At 37.8% G+C, this 13,591-nt stretch overlaps 1 pseudogene; it reads left to right on the top strand.

The window, feature by feature from the left end:
* The first annotated feature begins 516 nt into the window (after positions 1-516).
* Positions 517-13,327, top strand: LOC114507301 (annotated as a pseudogene).
* Positions 13,328-13,591: the final 264 nt, after the last annotated feature.

Here is a 13,591-nt window from a genome sequence, read left to right as displayed (position 1 = left end):
GACTAGAGGAAATTTCATTGTTTTGCTTACACCAGGAACTTTCATGTCTCTGCTGTGAGACCAGTTGGAACACACTGGAAAGTGATAGAATGTCTCTACCATTGGGACTTTGTGCCATTTGGACCTATGAGAGGTCATCTGAGGGGCTGGTTGGTAGGATCAGTTGTCAGACAATGTTGTAAGCAAGTTCTAGTTCCCTTCTATTTTTCTGAAACTTTGTCTTTGTTTCTGTTATGAAAGGAAATTAATGGTTTCTGACAGTTAAAACTTCACACTAAGTTGGAAAGAAACAATGGAAAGTGTAAGGCATGGAAATGCAATTTTGGTAGATATTGGAAAGACAAGAATTTCTCCTTTTGTTTCGTATTTTTCTCCCTACATGATTTCTCCAGAATTCAGCATTCTTAGTGAGTGAGTAATGATATAAATCTTGTTGTTGTTGTTGTTGTTTGCACAAAGCCAATAAGACCAGTTTCAAATTGTGGTTTGAATAACCAAGATTTTAACTGGAATATCATGCATAAAGAAGGCATGTTTGGACTTTTGTTGTTAACAGAAAGCCTTGAGGATCTGAGATTGATTTTCAGAACTAACAAAAGCATACTGAAGAAATGGCCTGGTACCTTGTTTGGTCATATAGTTCATGACAGTCTTTCCAGAGAGGGAATTAAAGTTGCTTTCCTCAAAGATGGCAAGGAGGAACCTTCAGATGTGATGGAAACCTCAAGATATGATGGAAACCACCAAATACTTGAGGGGTACAGGTACTGCAGGCAAGGCTGGTTGGCACACGTATGTCGGTTGGTTTCTGTACCCTGAAGGGCCAACTAAGGGTCAATCTAAAAGTTTTTTGTGGAAGTTCCAGTGAGCGGATTTAAAGAGCCTATGTTATTAATTGCTGCTCTTGTGTTCATTCAAATTATAAGGCAAAACTGAAAACCAGTAGTTTCTTTGATGGCAGTGATGGTAATCTTAATGAGAGGAATCAGGTTTCAAGGATAATCACATTGCTCAGTTGTGGATATCAGACTTTAGTGTAACTAACTGTCTTCAAAGTTTTTTTTTTTTTTCACTTGGAAACTGAACTGGTTTACCATAGCACCTAAGGACATCATCAGAGATGTCTAATTTATAGACATGAAGGGTTTGTCAAATTGTCACTGCTTGGTATCATTGTAGCAAAGGCCTAGCAACTGGACATCTTCCCAAAAGTCAGTCTTGAAAGCTTAGAGACTGGTTTGTGATTTGTTGTGTGAATTAACCTGTGTGTCCTTCCCTCTGTTTTCATAAGGTGTGTGCCTATGACCTCATTGACCAGGCATTTGATTACACAGTATAGGCCTCACTTAAGAAGCCCATCTGCAGCATGAGAGGCTGCATGCCCTCAGAGATGGGGGAGGGGTTGGGAAGCACCAAGGACTGCACAAGAGCAATTGCCCTGGCAACCAGGCAACACAGGTATGATGGAGCCCTCCTATGTGCTTCTGCTGAGCAGATGACTTTGGGCTGGAGTATATAAAGTGGAGTTCATGAAAATGCTGCTCACTTCACCTTCCTCTCTTCCTCAGCTTCCGGGGGCTCTAGTTCATGGACCAGCAGGCTCTGGAGACTGCATATTCAGACATTCCCTGTGCTCTTTCCTGAGTCCTGCATGGGCCTGCCTGTCCAGGAGCACATTCAGCACTGGGTTGTTAATGCAAAAAGGGAGGAAGGCCAGGCCAGTGGGCTATGGAGGCTGCATGACCAGGTGACAAGACTTATGCTCCTGCCCTTCATGGGAAGCTGCAGTGGAACTAGTGACTGCAGCTGTGCTGTGCTGGCCCTGCCTAGTCAGACATACAGTAGCACTGTAGGGAAGTGGCCAAAGGGAGAGGGCAGCATGCCATGAGTAGGACACTTGGATACACAGACTTGGAAAGATGTCTGAAGCCAGACAGTGACTAGAAACTAGCTTAGCCACCTGTGTTTCTTAAAGGACAGTAGTTTTCAGAGAAGAGATTCTTAGTTTAGCCTTAAGCTGAGCAGGCAGAGAGTGGCAAGTGATTTTCTTTGGGTGTCTTAGAGGAAACAGATTTTCAGGCAGAAACTTTCCATTCTTTCAAACTATATAACCTTTGAATAAAATATTTTTCTTTTTTATTATTGTTTAGTTACAGTTGTCCCATCTTTCCCCCCATTGCTCTCCTCTGCCCTGTCCACCACCACTCCCACAGTCAATCCATCCCCCATTGACTGTGCCCATGAGTCCTATATTTGTGTTCCTTGGCTTACCCCTTCTCCTTCTTTTTACTTTTCACTAAACTCTGCCTCCAGATTTTTTTCCTGCTGGGAGCAAGGAGTAGGTCCCCACTGGTGTTTTGGTTAAAATATCACAGGGAAATGAGTAATAATCTAATAGAAAAATATGAAAGTGACCAAAACAGATAATTCTTAGAGAATGAAATATAAGTTGTCCTTAAACTTATGAAATGATTCTCAATCACATTTAAAATAAAAACTCAAATGAGAACTAAACTGGGATATTGCTTTTACCTTTACATTTGTAAAAGTCTTCACGTTTGACAATATACTTACTTGTCATGTCTGGGAAGACAAGAGACATACTTGTACACATTGCTGGTGGAAATACTAAATGATTCAACTCCTATGGAGTACAATTTACTATTATCTTCTGAAATAATAAATGCATTTATTGCTTGACATAACTATTATGTATCTAGAAATTTATCTTACAGATATACCTGTTTTTACTTTTTACCATCATCACAGAATAAGGTTTGGCTTTTAGTTGCCCAGGTAGACAGGACATTTCCTGACCTTCACTGAAGCTAGTGGTATCTATGTCACTAAGTCTTTGCAGTGAAAGATGACTGGATGAGATGTTTGCTGCTTTTTGGTCTGGATCCTTATATGTTGGGCATTGATGAGAGAGAGAGAGAAAGAGAGAGAGAGAGAGAGAGAGAGAGAGAGAGAGAGAGAGGGAGGAAGGGAGAGAGACATTGATTTGTTTGATACATTTATGCATTCATTGGTTGTTCCTTGTATGTGCCCTGACTGGGGATGAAATCTGCAACCATAACATTATCAAGACAATGCACTCACCAACTGGACTACCTGGCCAGGGCTCCAGACTAAGATCTTGAGGAAAGTGAAAGGAATGAGGTAGAGAAAATATAGCCTCTTGTTGTGGATGGTTTGTGTCCCCTCAAAATCAAAATGTTGAAATCCTAATGCTCAATATGGTGGTATCAGGGGGTGATTGAGCCATGAGGGGGCCCTCATGAATGGCACTAGTGCCTTTATAAGACACACCCTAGAAACCTCTCACACACTGTCTGCCATATGAGGATAGAGCATGAAGTTACTTATCTAGGAGCCATGAAACTAACTCACCAAACCAATGTCCTGAGCACAAACTTCCCAACCTCCAGGACTGTGAGAAAAATATATTTGTTTTTTAAGCCACCCAGTCTGTGGAAGTTTGTTATGTAAGCCACAATATACTGAGAGACCATTGAATGATTACAGAAAAAAAAAAACCAGCATCAAACTGGACTTTCTTCTCCACATCCTTAGGACTGTTGAATAAAGGAAATAAACTTAAGCCATTGGATATCTGTATATTTTACTTAGGGTACTTTACCTTTCATCTTACTGTATATCTGCCCACATACGAACTTACATGTGGACAAGGTTATTCACTTCAAGATTATTTGACATTGTAAAAGATTACAAATACCCCATGTTTCCATCAATAGGAACTGATTATGTAAACTACAGCATATTCACAAGATGTAGTACTATGTAGGTATTTAAAAAATAAAGAAACTCTTATTATATTCAAATAAGTGTCCCTTCAGGCAATATTATGTAAATAAAAAGAATTCAAAGCATTGCTCTAAATAAGAAAATTATGCATCCTTGATGTTTGGTTTGGCCACGTGACATGTTGTGACCAATAAAATAATGTAGTACATGTCATGTCTGAGCTCATGGAGCATAAAGAATTGACACCAGCTCTCTTACTCCTGCCCTGTACCATAAGGAAAACATGTCCTATTTTGTTTGTTTATTTTGTTCACTATATTCATGTTACATGTGAGATCATATGGTATTTGTCTATAGCCAATTGGCTTATTTCACTTAGCATAATATTTTCCACTTCCATCCATGCCTTTTAAAAAGGTAGGAGTTCCTTCTTTCTTTCTCCTGCTTAGTATTCCATTGTGTAAATGTACCACAGTTTTTTTAACCACTCATACTGATGGGAGTTTAGGCTATTTCCAACACTTGGCTATTTTAAATAAAGCTGCTATGAACATAGGGGTGTATAAGTTCTTTTGAACTGTTGATTTGGGATTCTTAGGGTATATTCCTAGGAGGGAAATCATGAGGTCAAAAAGTATTTCCATTTTTAGATTTTTGAGAGAATTCTATATTGTTTTCTACAGTGGCTACAACAGCCTGCATTTCCACCAATAGTGCACAAGGGTTCCCATTTCTGCACATCCTGGTCAGCATTTTTTTTTTTTTTGTAGATTTGTTAATGATGGCCATTCTAACCAGTATAAAGTGGTGTCTCAATGTGGTTTTAATTTGCATCTCTCTAATGGCTAGTAATGTTGAACATTTTTTCATGTGTTTATGGGCCCTCTGTGTCTCCTACTTGGATAACGTCTGTTCAATTCCTTTACCCATTTTTTAATTGGATTGCTTGTCTTCCTGATGTGGAGTTGTATGCATTCTTTACATATTTTGGAGATCAAACCCTTGTCCATTGTATCATTGGCAAATATGTTCTCCCATAGGATCAGTTCACTTTTCATTTTTCATTCTTTAGCCATGCAGAAGCTTTTTAATTTGATGTAGTCCCATTTGTTTATTTTTTTTCCCTTTATTTCCCTTGCCCTGGAAGGTATATTGTCAAAAATACTGTTACCTGGGATACATGAAATTGTCCTGCCTAGGTTTTCCTCTAGGACTTTTATGGAGTCATGACTTATATTTAAGTGTTTCATCCATTTTGAGTTTATTCTGGTATATGGTGTAAGTTGGTGATCTACCTTCATTTTTTTTCTTGGGGGGGGGGAGGGCATTTACCAGTTTAGTTCTCCCAATACCATTTACCGAAGAAGGTATTTTTAGTCCACTGTATGCTCATGCCCCATTTGTCAAATATTAATTGAGCATAGAGACATGGGTTTATTTCTGGGCTCTCTATTCTGTTCCACTGATCTATGTATCTGTTCGTATGCCAGTACTAGGCTGCATTGGTCAGTGATCTTGTAGTATAGTTTGGTATCAGATATTGGGATCCCTCCTACTTTGTTCTTCTTTCTCAAGATTGCTGAGGCTGTTTAGAGTATTTTTGATTCCATATAAATTTTTGAATTATTTGTTCTATATCTGTGAAATATGCCATTAGTATTTTAATAAGAATTGCATTGAATTTATAGATTTCTTTGGGTAGTGTGGACATTTTAATAATGTAAATTCTTCCAATCCATGAATACAGTATATGCTTCCATTTATTTGTATCTTCCTTAATTTCTTTTTCAGTGTTCTATAGTTTTCCAAATACTGGTCTTTTATTTCCTTGGTTAAATTCATTCCCAGCTACTTTATTTTTCTTGTTGCAATAGTAAATGGGATTTATCCTTCTAGTTTCTTTTTCTGAGATTTCACTGTTATAAAAAATGCCATCAGTTTCTGAATATTGACTTTGTATCACACAATTTTTCCAAGTTCACACCTTATGTCAAGGAGTTTTTTGGTGGAGAGTCTGTGGTTTTCTATGTACACTATCATGTCATCTATGAATAATGACAATTTTAATTTTCCTTTGCAATTGGGATCCCTTTTATTTCTTTTTCTTATCTGATCACTGTGATGGAAAAGACTGACAGTGACCAGAGGGGAGAGAGGAGTGGCATAATGGTGGAAAGAAGGGTAAAAAACTAGTTAAAGAGTATATATGAATGACTCATGGAATGAACAACAGTTGGGAATTGACTATGAGACTGGGGGGATAGGATGTGTGGAGGAGGGCAAAGGGGGAAAAATGGACAACTATGATAAAATGACAATAAAAAGTTAAAAATAAATAAATATGCTCTGGTTGGTGTGTAGCTCAGTAGATTAAGCAGAGGTCTATAGTCTAAAGGGTTTCTGGTTTGATTCTCTGTCAGGGCACCTGCCTGGGTTGCAGGCCAAGTTCCCAGTAGGAGGTGTGCAAGAGGCAACCACACATTGATGTTTCTCTCCCTCTCTGTCTCTCTCTCCCTCCCCCTCTCTCTAAAAATTAAATAAAATTTTAAAAAGTAAATAACTATAAATAATATTTTAAAAGTAAAAGCCATTATAAAAACTAAAAAAGGAGAAGAATAAGAATAAGAATGAAAGAATAAGCATAAGCATAAGCATAAACATAAGCATAAGAATAAGAATAAGAATAAGAATAAGAAGCCTGGATAGGAGCCACTAGTTTGGCCTCATCCCCAGAAAAAGAAGATCTAGGAAGCCTACCTGCAGCCAGAAGCAGAGCTGTGGTTCAAGAAGAGCAAGTTACAACTAAGTGAGTGAGAAAGAAAAGTGTGCCTTGAAAGTACCTGAAGTTCAGGGCTTCCTTGTATTTATGTGAAATAATCTAGTTAAAATATAGTAAACTATCTTTTGCTCAAAAGTGGAGATTAAGAATGTCTATTGTATTTGCACCTATTTTATAAAGAAACACTGGAAAGATATAGTGACAATTTTAATATCATTCCAATGATACCAGCCAAAGCTGTAAAACACTTTGCTATCTTTATTTTTAGTCTTTTATTCTGGGTATATTTTTAAAATACAAATGGAATTATATAACACATACTGTTTTGTAACCCTTCTTTCCCACTTAACAGTATATAATGGCAACTTCTCAAATGTTTAGTCACCATTTTAACATGCAGTGCTTAGTTTACTTATTTTGTTTTATTCTGATATATTGTAGAAAGTTCTAGCAGAGGTCTGTGTAGTCATGCACATAAACAATGGTAACAGGTCTTCCGATGTCTGCAGGTCATCCTGTTTAACTGAGACTAGCTTTGTTAGGACATGAGTGTGATGAGTTCCAAGAGCTGCTGTCTACGTAACCAGATCACTCTCAGAGGTTCAGGTGGTTTCAGCAGAAGGGAAATGGACATGTTTTATACTTGGGAAATATATTTCTTCATATTTTGATATTGAAATTTCTTCAATTTTGATAAAGTCACAGGGAAGTGTATTCTTACTAAAGATGGTTTCTTTGTTTCTATATGACAGAATTTTCATGTCATATAGAACTTCCATGTTGGAAGTTGTAAAAAATTAACATAAAACTGTGAGAAAATTCTGCTTTCTCAAAGAAGACTGTCTTAAAAGCGTGTGCTAAGAATAGGAGAAATTTGACATTTGGATTAAAATTTTTTCATCATCCACGAAGAGCCAGGTCAGACAACTAAGGGGCAGGACTTCTGGCATACCTGTCAGCATGTTGGCTTCTGTCCTAGCAGCATAATGCTGAATTGTGTGTACAGTTACATTGCTATAACACAGGACACTTTTTAACTTAACACATATAGCCTTTGCATTGTCAGCAAAAGGAAGGGCATTCTGATAGTATAGAAGTGTATGTTTTAAATAATATAAACTAAAATCCACATGTAACATTCAATTGCCAGAATGCAGCAGCAGTCTACCCAGTAGAGGGAATTACTGTCAGGTGGGTTTCTTATTCTTCTAAAGATCCAGGGAATCGACACAACTAGCCTAGAAGAGAAGGGTCCCTGAAGATTTTCCAGTGTTTTGAAAGCCCCAAGGCAGAATTTTCAATGCCAGAAGGTGATTTCTAAGACTATATTAGCCCATAAGCATGCCCATGAGGACAAATGGAAACACTGTAAGATAAAAAATTAATATTATAAAAGACAAGGTGAAGATGAAACAGATTCAGACTTCTCTGGCAGGTTTAAATAATTTAAAAAGCACAAAGCAAAAGCTTCTAGTATGGGTTAAGTATATCCAGCTGTGAATCAGAAGACCCATGTTTTACTAGTTTAACATTTTGGATGGTAACAATGAAGGAAGTGTTTAAAGCTATTCAAGAAGAGCAGCCCTGTTTCCCCCATCCCTATCACTCTCCCTCAACACCTGTGCCCCTTGGGGCCACAGCAAACCCACTCTAGACAGTTCTGGGGCAGTGGTGAAGGCAGCAGTGGCAGGGTGTAGCCTGAGGGAGCTGTGCTTCCACAAATCCCTTTACCCCCATGCCCCAGGTGCTATACCAAGTTCCACAAGTGCTGGGGGTGGGGCCATGGCACCCAAGGTGGCATTCCAAGGAGGTGCTGGAACCTTAGTGGCAATGCCAACAGCAGCCTAAAGAAAGTGATCGACAGTGTGATGTTGGCCGGCTCCACTTCTTCTGTGATGGCTACAAATCTCAGAGTGAAGAAAAAGTTGACTTAAGGCAGACCTATCTCCATTTTCCTCATCAAGTGAATATTCAAGTTCTGTAGATTTTTCACTTTTTTCTGCACCATGGTCTACTTATGGTGATGATATGAAGCAGCCTTCTTAATTCTCAGATTAATGTGAAGAGCAGGATTAAAGCAGAAAGAAATGGCTATGTCAGTGAGATAGACTTATATGGACTTGTATCTAACATTTTGAAAGAACAGGATAAGTCACAATCATAATTTAGTGATGGGACCTATTTCTCCAATTTAAAGTCAATTTGTCAAATAAACACAAGCAGATTTGCAGATCATCATGACCTGTTAACAGAAACCAAAAGGTCAGAAGAGACAGTCATTTCTCAGCAAGTTTTCATACTGGTGAATGAGACAGCAGTGGAAAAGCAATAGCTGCATAATAGTAATCTCTTACCACGACAAAAATAGTTGATCTTTATTATGGATTTACTGGTTTAGACCTTGAAGAGCAATGAAAGTAACTATCATGAAGTGATCATTCTGTTATAATATTCAGAAAAATGATACAGCTAAGACAACATCCCAAGAATACCCATTTATCAAAAATGGTTTTATACCACAAACTGGCCTGTCTGACATTATAAATGAATCAGGACTTGATACTTGCCCTTAAGGGAAAAAAGAAAATATGTTTTAATAGTCTTGAGTCACCATTACAGATATTTCTTTCCTAGTTTAATAGGTACACTGAAAATTCAGATTATTGTAGATACCCAGAATATGCTTGTCTTAATAAAGTTAAGCTTAGTAACTGTTCAAATTTTAGTGCCCAAGATAGTAAAAAAAATAGCCAATGGCACACCTGAACCCCCAACTATAGAAGCAGATATACACAAAGTTATTTCAGGTTAGACCAGCAAATCAGAAAAAAATGGAAGAGATAATACCTGGTCAGCAGCATTTCACATTTTCAAACACTACACCACATCAGACAGAAAAACAATTTGCAAAGGAAGAAGCATTTAATTCTGACTTTGGCTTAAAATCAGAATATGGATTAAAACCTAATATAGTTTTTCCAGCTAATAATTTTGCTAATGTTATGGAAAAGCAACAGTTTGTTGAAGCTGAACCCCAGCTTCTGAGTATTCTAAATCAGTGAATTTATTGTCAAATTCAGCAACATCTTCAGGAAGTTTCAATTTTTGTAAAGTATACTTTATTGATTATGCATTTACACTTGTCCCATTTTTTTTCCCCTTTGCCCACCTTTGCTCTGCACTCCTTCCCTCAGGCATTTCCTCCCCACACCCCCAGTTCATGTCCATGGGTCATACACATAAATTCTTCGGCTTCTCCATTTCCTATAGTATTCTTAACATCCCTCTGTCTATTTTGTATCTACCAATTACGCTTCTTATTCCCTATAATTTTCCCCCATTCTCTACCTCCCCCCTCCCCACTGATAACCCTCCATGTGATCTACATTTCTATGATTCTGTTTCTGTACTAGTTGTTTGCTTAATTTTTTTTTCTTTTTAGGTTCAGTTTTTGATAGTTGTGAGTTTGTCATTTTACTGTTCATAGTTTTTGATCTTCTTTTTCTTAGATAAGTCCCTTTAACATTTGATATAATAAGGGCTTGGTGTTGATGAACTCCTTTAACTTGACATTATCTGAGAAGCACTTTATCTACCCTTCCATTGTAAATGGTAGCTTTGCTGGATGGAGTAATCTTGGATGTAGGTGTTGCTTTTCATGATTTTGAATATTTCTTTCCAGCCCCTTCTTATCTGTAAGGTTTCTTTTGATAAATCAGCTGATAGTCTTGTCGGAACTTTTGTAGTTAACTCTCTCCTTTTCTCTTGCTGCCTTTTAGATTATCTCCTTGTCTTTAATCTTGGGGAACTTAATTATGATGTGTCTTGATGTGTTCCTCCTTGGATTCAACTTCTTTGGGATTCTCTGAGCTTCTTGGACTTGCATGCCTATTTTTTTAGACAGATTGAGGAAGTTTTCCTTCATTATTTTTCAAATAAGTTTTCCATTTCTTGCTCTTCCTCTTCTCCTTCTGGCATCCCTGTGATTCAGATGTTGGAACGTTTAAAGTTTTCCCAGAGGTTCTTCAGCCTCTCCTTTTTTTTAAAATTATTTTCTTCATTCTGTTCTGATTGAATGTTTATTTATCTTTTCTGTTCCAAATCATTGATTTGAATCTCAGTTTCCTTCTCTTCACTGCTGGTTCCCTGTATATTTTTCTTCATTTCACTTTTTATAGCCTTCACTTCTTTCTATATTTTGCATCAGTACTCAGTCATTTCTTTGAGCATCCTGATTACCAGGGTTTTGAACTCTGCATCTGATAGGTTGGCTGTCTCCTCATTGCTTAGTTCTTTCTCTGGAGTTTTTGGAGTTTTTATCTGTTCTTTCATTGGGACCATATTTTTTTTTTGTCTCAGGGCACCTGTTATGTGTAAGGGGTGGCACTTTAGGTATTCACCAGAGCAGGGCAACTCGCTTTTCTGTGTTCTGGCTCAGTATGTGGGGTAGGAGTCAGAGAAGGAACAATGCTGCTTGCTCAGCTCTTGCCCTACTTTCAGTCATTTACCCTGCTTCCCACAAGCAGATTGTGCCCTTTCAGGTGCTTCCCTAGTGCTAATTCCTGGGTGGATGGGCTTCTGTATTACCTAGGATCCTGTGGGCCCCTCCAGTGGACTCTTTGGAGAGACTGAGAGTTTCTCCTGTCACTGCAATCCCAATAGATTTTTACAGCTGGAAGATTTTTTTTAATTACTCCTAGGTTTTTATTTATTTGTGTTTAGACCGAGGGAAAGGGAGGGAGAAAGAGTGGGAGAGAAATATCAATATGTGGTTGCCTCTTGTGCTCTCCACACTAGGGGAGCTGGCCTGTAACCCAGGTGTGTTCTCTGACTGGAAATCAAACCAGTGACCCTCTGCTTTGCAGCCCAGCACTCAATCCACTGAGCCATACAAGCCAGGGCTACAGCCAGAAGTTTTGAGGCTTTGGTTTCCTGCCCTGGAACCCTGGTTTGTGTGGCCTGTCTTGCTCCCCAGTTGTTCCTCCCAACTTATCTATACACAAATGTGGGACCACCCAGTCTACCAGCTGCCACCTTGCTTCATGTCCTCTCAGCCATGGCTTCCCATCTCTGTCCCTCCTACCAGTCTGGATGAATGTTTATTCTTTAACTCCTTATTTTTCAGACTTCCATACAGCTTGGTTTTTCTGACAGTTGTTTTTTTGTTTTTAAATTGGTTGTTTTCATTTTTTTTTGGTTGTGCAAGGAAGTTAAGTGTATCTACCTACACCTCCATCTTGTCTTGGAAGCAGGAGGTATCCACCTAACTATGCTAACTTAGATGAATGGCCACACAAAAATAACATTTCTATTCTTTATTGAAATCAAGGTAACTTGATGAAATTAAATAGTCATTTAAGTGTAGCATCAAAAGGTTCTAACTGTCCTTCAGATTTCCCCCAACCATCATCCACAAACTTAACTATAAATAGCAATTTGTTTCAGAAGTATTGCCAAGAAAATCCTTCAGCATTTCTAGCTTGATTTTAATTATAATGGTATAGAAAGAATTCAATCTGTTGATCACATTGAAGGACTGACAAAAACTGTGGAAGAAAAATCTCTTTGAATTGGTTACTGATAAAAAGTAAATAAAGCAGGCAAACAGATTTTGTGGTAATTATTTAGCCCTGCAGTATCGGGTCATTAGAAATCTAAACATAATTTTCAAGCTAAACCCCAGAGTGAACATTGCGATCTGGAGGAAGTTCCAAAGCATTTAGGTGGCTTATCTCAAAATATATATCAAGATCTGTTGGATTTACACAGTCATTTTAATAGCTGCAGACAGGGAAGTGGAGACAACAATATTAACAGCCATGTGAATCGCACAGAGGCATCATGCTTTTCTAATTATATGATGGGAGATTTAAGGCATAATCAGAATTTTCAGCAACTTGGGTCAAATGAGTTTTTTCTAAGACCCATCCACCCATTTGGCCATTCCAGTTGTTCCACTGTTGGATTCCTATGAATTGTTGTCTTATGATGACTTAAGGAATTTATACCCCTATGTTAATGATATGATGTATGGTAATACTTATTTTCTGGTTTTGTGCCAACTTTTGGATTTCAAAACTATACCACATCAGAGAGAAAAACAGTTTGCAAATTAAAACCTGTAGTGAACCAGCCAGTGATCTTCATATTGGTATAGAAGAGTGTTATGAGCAATGGAGATTTTTAGAAAAGGAGAGAAAAAAAGACTGAATTGTCCCTTGCCAAGAATTACCCAGGAAAAAAAATATCCAGTACTAACAATACTTCAATTCCAAGGCTGACTTCCAACCCTTCTAGAGGTGATCACTTAATTATGGATGAACTTCAGGAACAAGCCAGGTTTATAACCTTACTAGGCAAAATGGAAAATCTTCAAAGTTCTCATGTTCATGCCAATATCTCTGTTGCTCTTGATAGACACTTGAAATCTATTCACATTGAAGAGTCATGTAGAAAGGATGGGACTGTTAATGCTTTGAATCAGAAAAGCAAGGAGTTCCAAGATGCCAAGATGACAAACATGCTTTTGCCTTTGCTTCAGCAATTAAAGAGATGTGTGTGGTGACTCAGAAGACACGCAGTACTCTGTGGTATGCACTGCAGATGACCTTGCCAAAACAGCCAATACCTTGGGCCAAGCAGATGTGGTAAAAGTTTTATGAGCTATAGTAAATCATAAAAATAGAAGTCCATAAAAGCATAAATAGTAGCAACCCAATGAACCAAAGAGCTGACACAAAAAATATTGGGGAAATGCCAGCAGAAAGAATAAAAAGCTGATAAGTAAATGTATCAAGACATGTTCAACAATTTTAATGAACTTGTCAAACTTGAAGATTTTAATGCATCCTCTTTCAGACTTAAACTTAATACTTTAATGAAGTCTAACTTTGACTTAGAAATCTATTTGGAGTGAATCAGATATAGTTTAAAGTGAACTGAAAGGTAAATTGGCTACTAAAGGAATTCTGAGTAAAGATAAGTTTAAGTAAATTAAATACTTCCTAACAGCTAAAATACTCAAATCCATTCTGCAGTTCAGAT

This window comes from Phyllostomus discolor, chromosome 10 (genome assembly GCF_004126475.2).
Source record: "Phyllostomus discolor isolate MPI-MPIP mPhyDis1 chromosome 10, mPhyDis1.pri.v3, whole genome shotgun sequence".
In the NCBI taxonomy this organism is placed as follows: domain Eukaryota; kingdom Metazoa; phylum Chordata; class Mammalia; order Chiroptera; family Phyllostomidae; genus Phyllostomus; species Phyllostomus discolor.
Note: the sequence above shows the minus strand (reverse complement) of the source record. Positions and strands in the feature narration are given on the sequence as shown.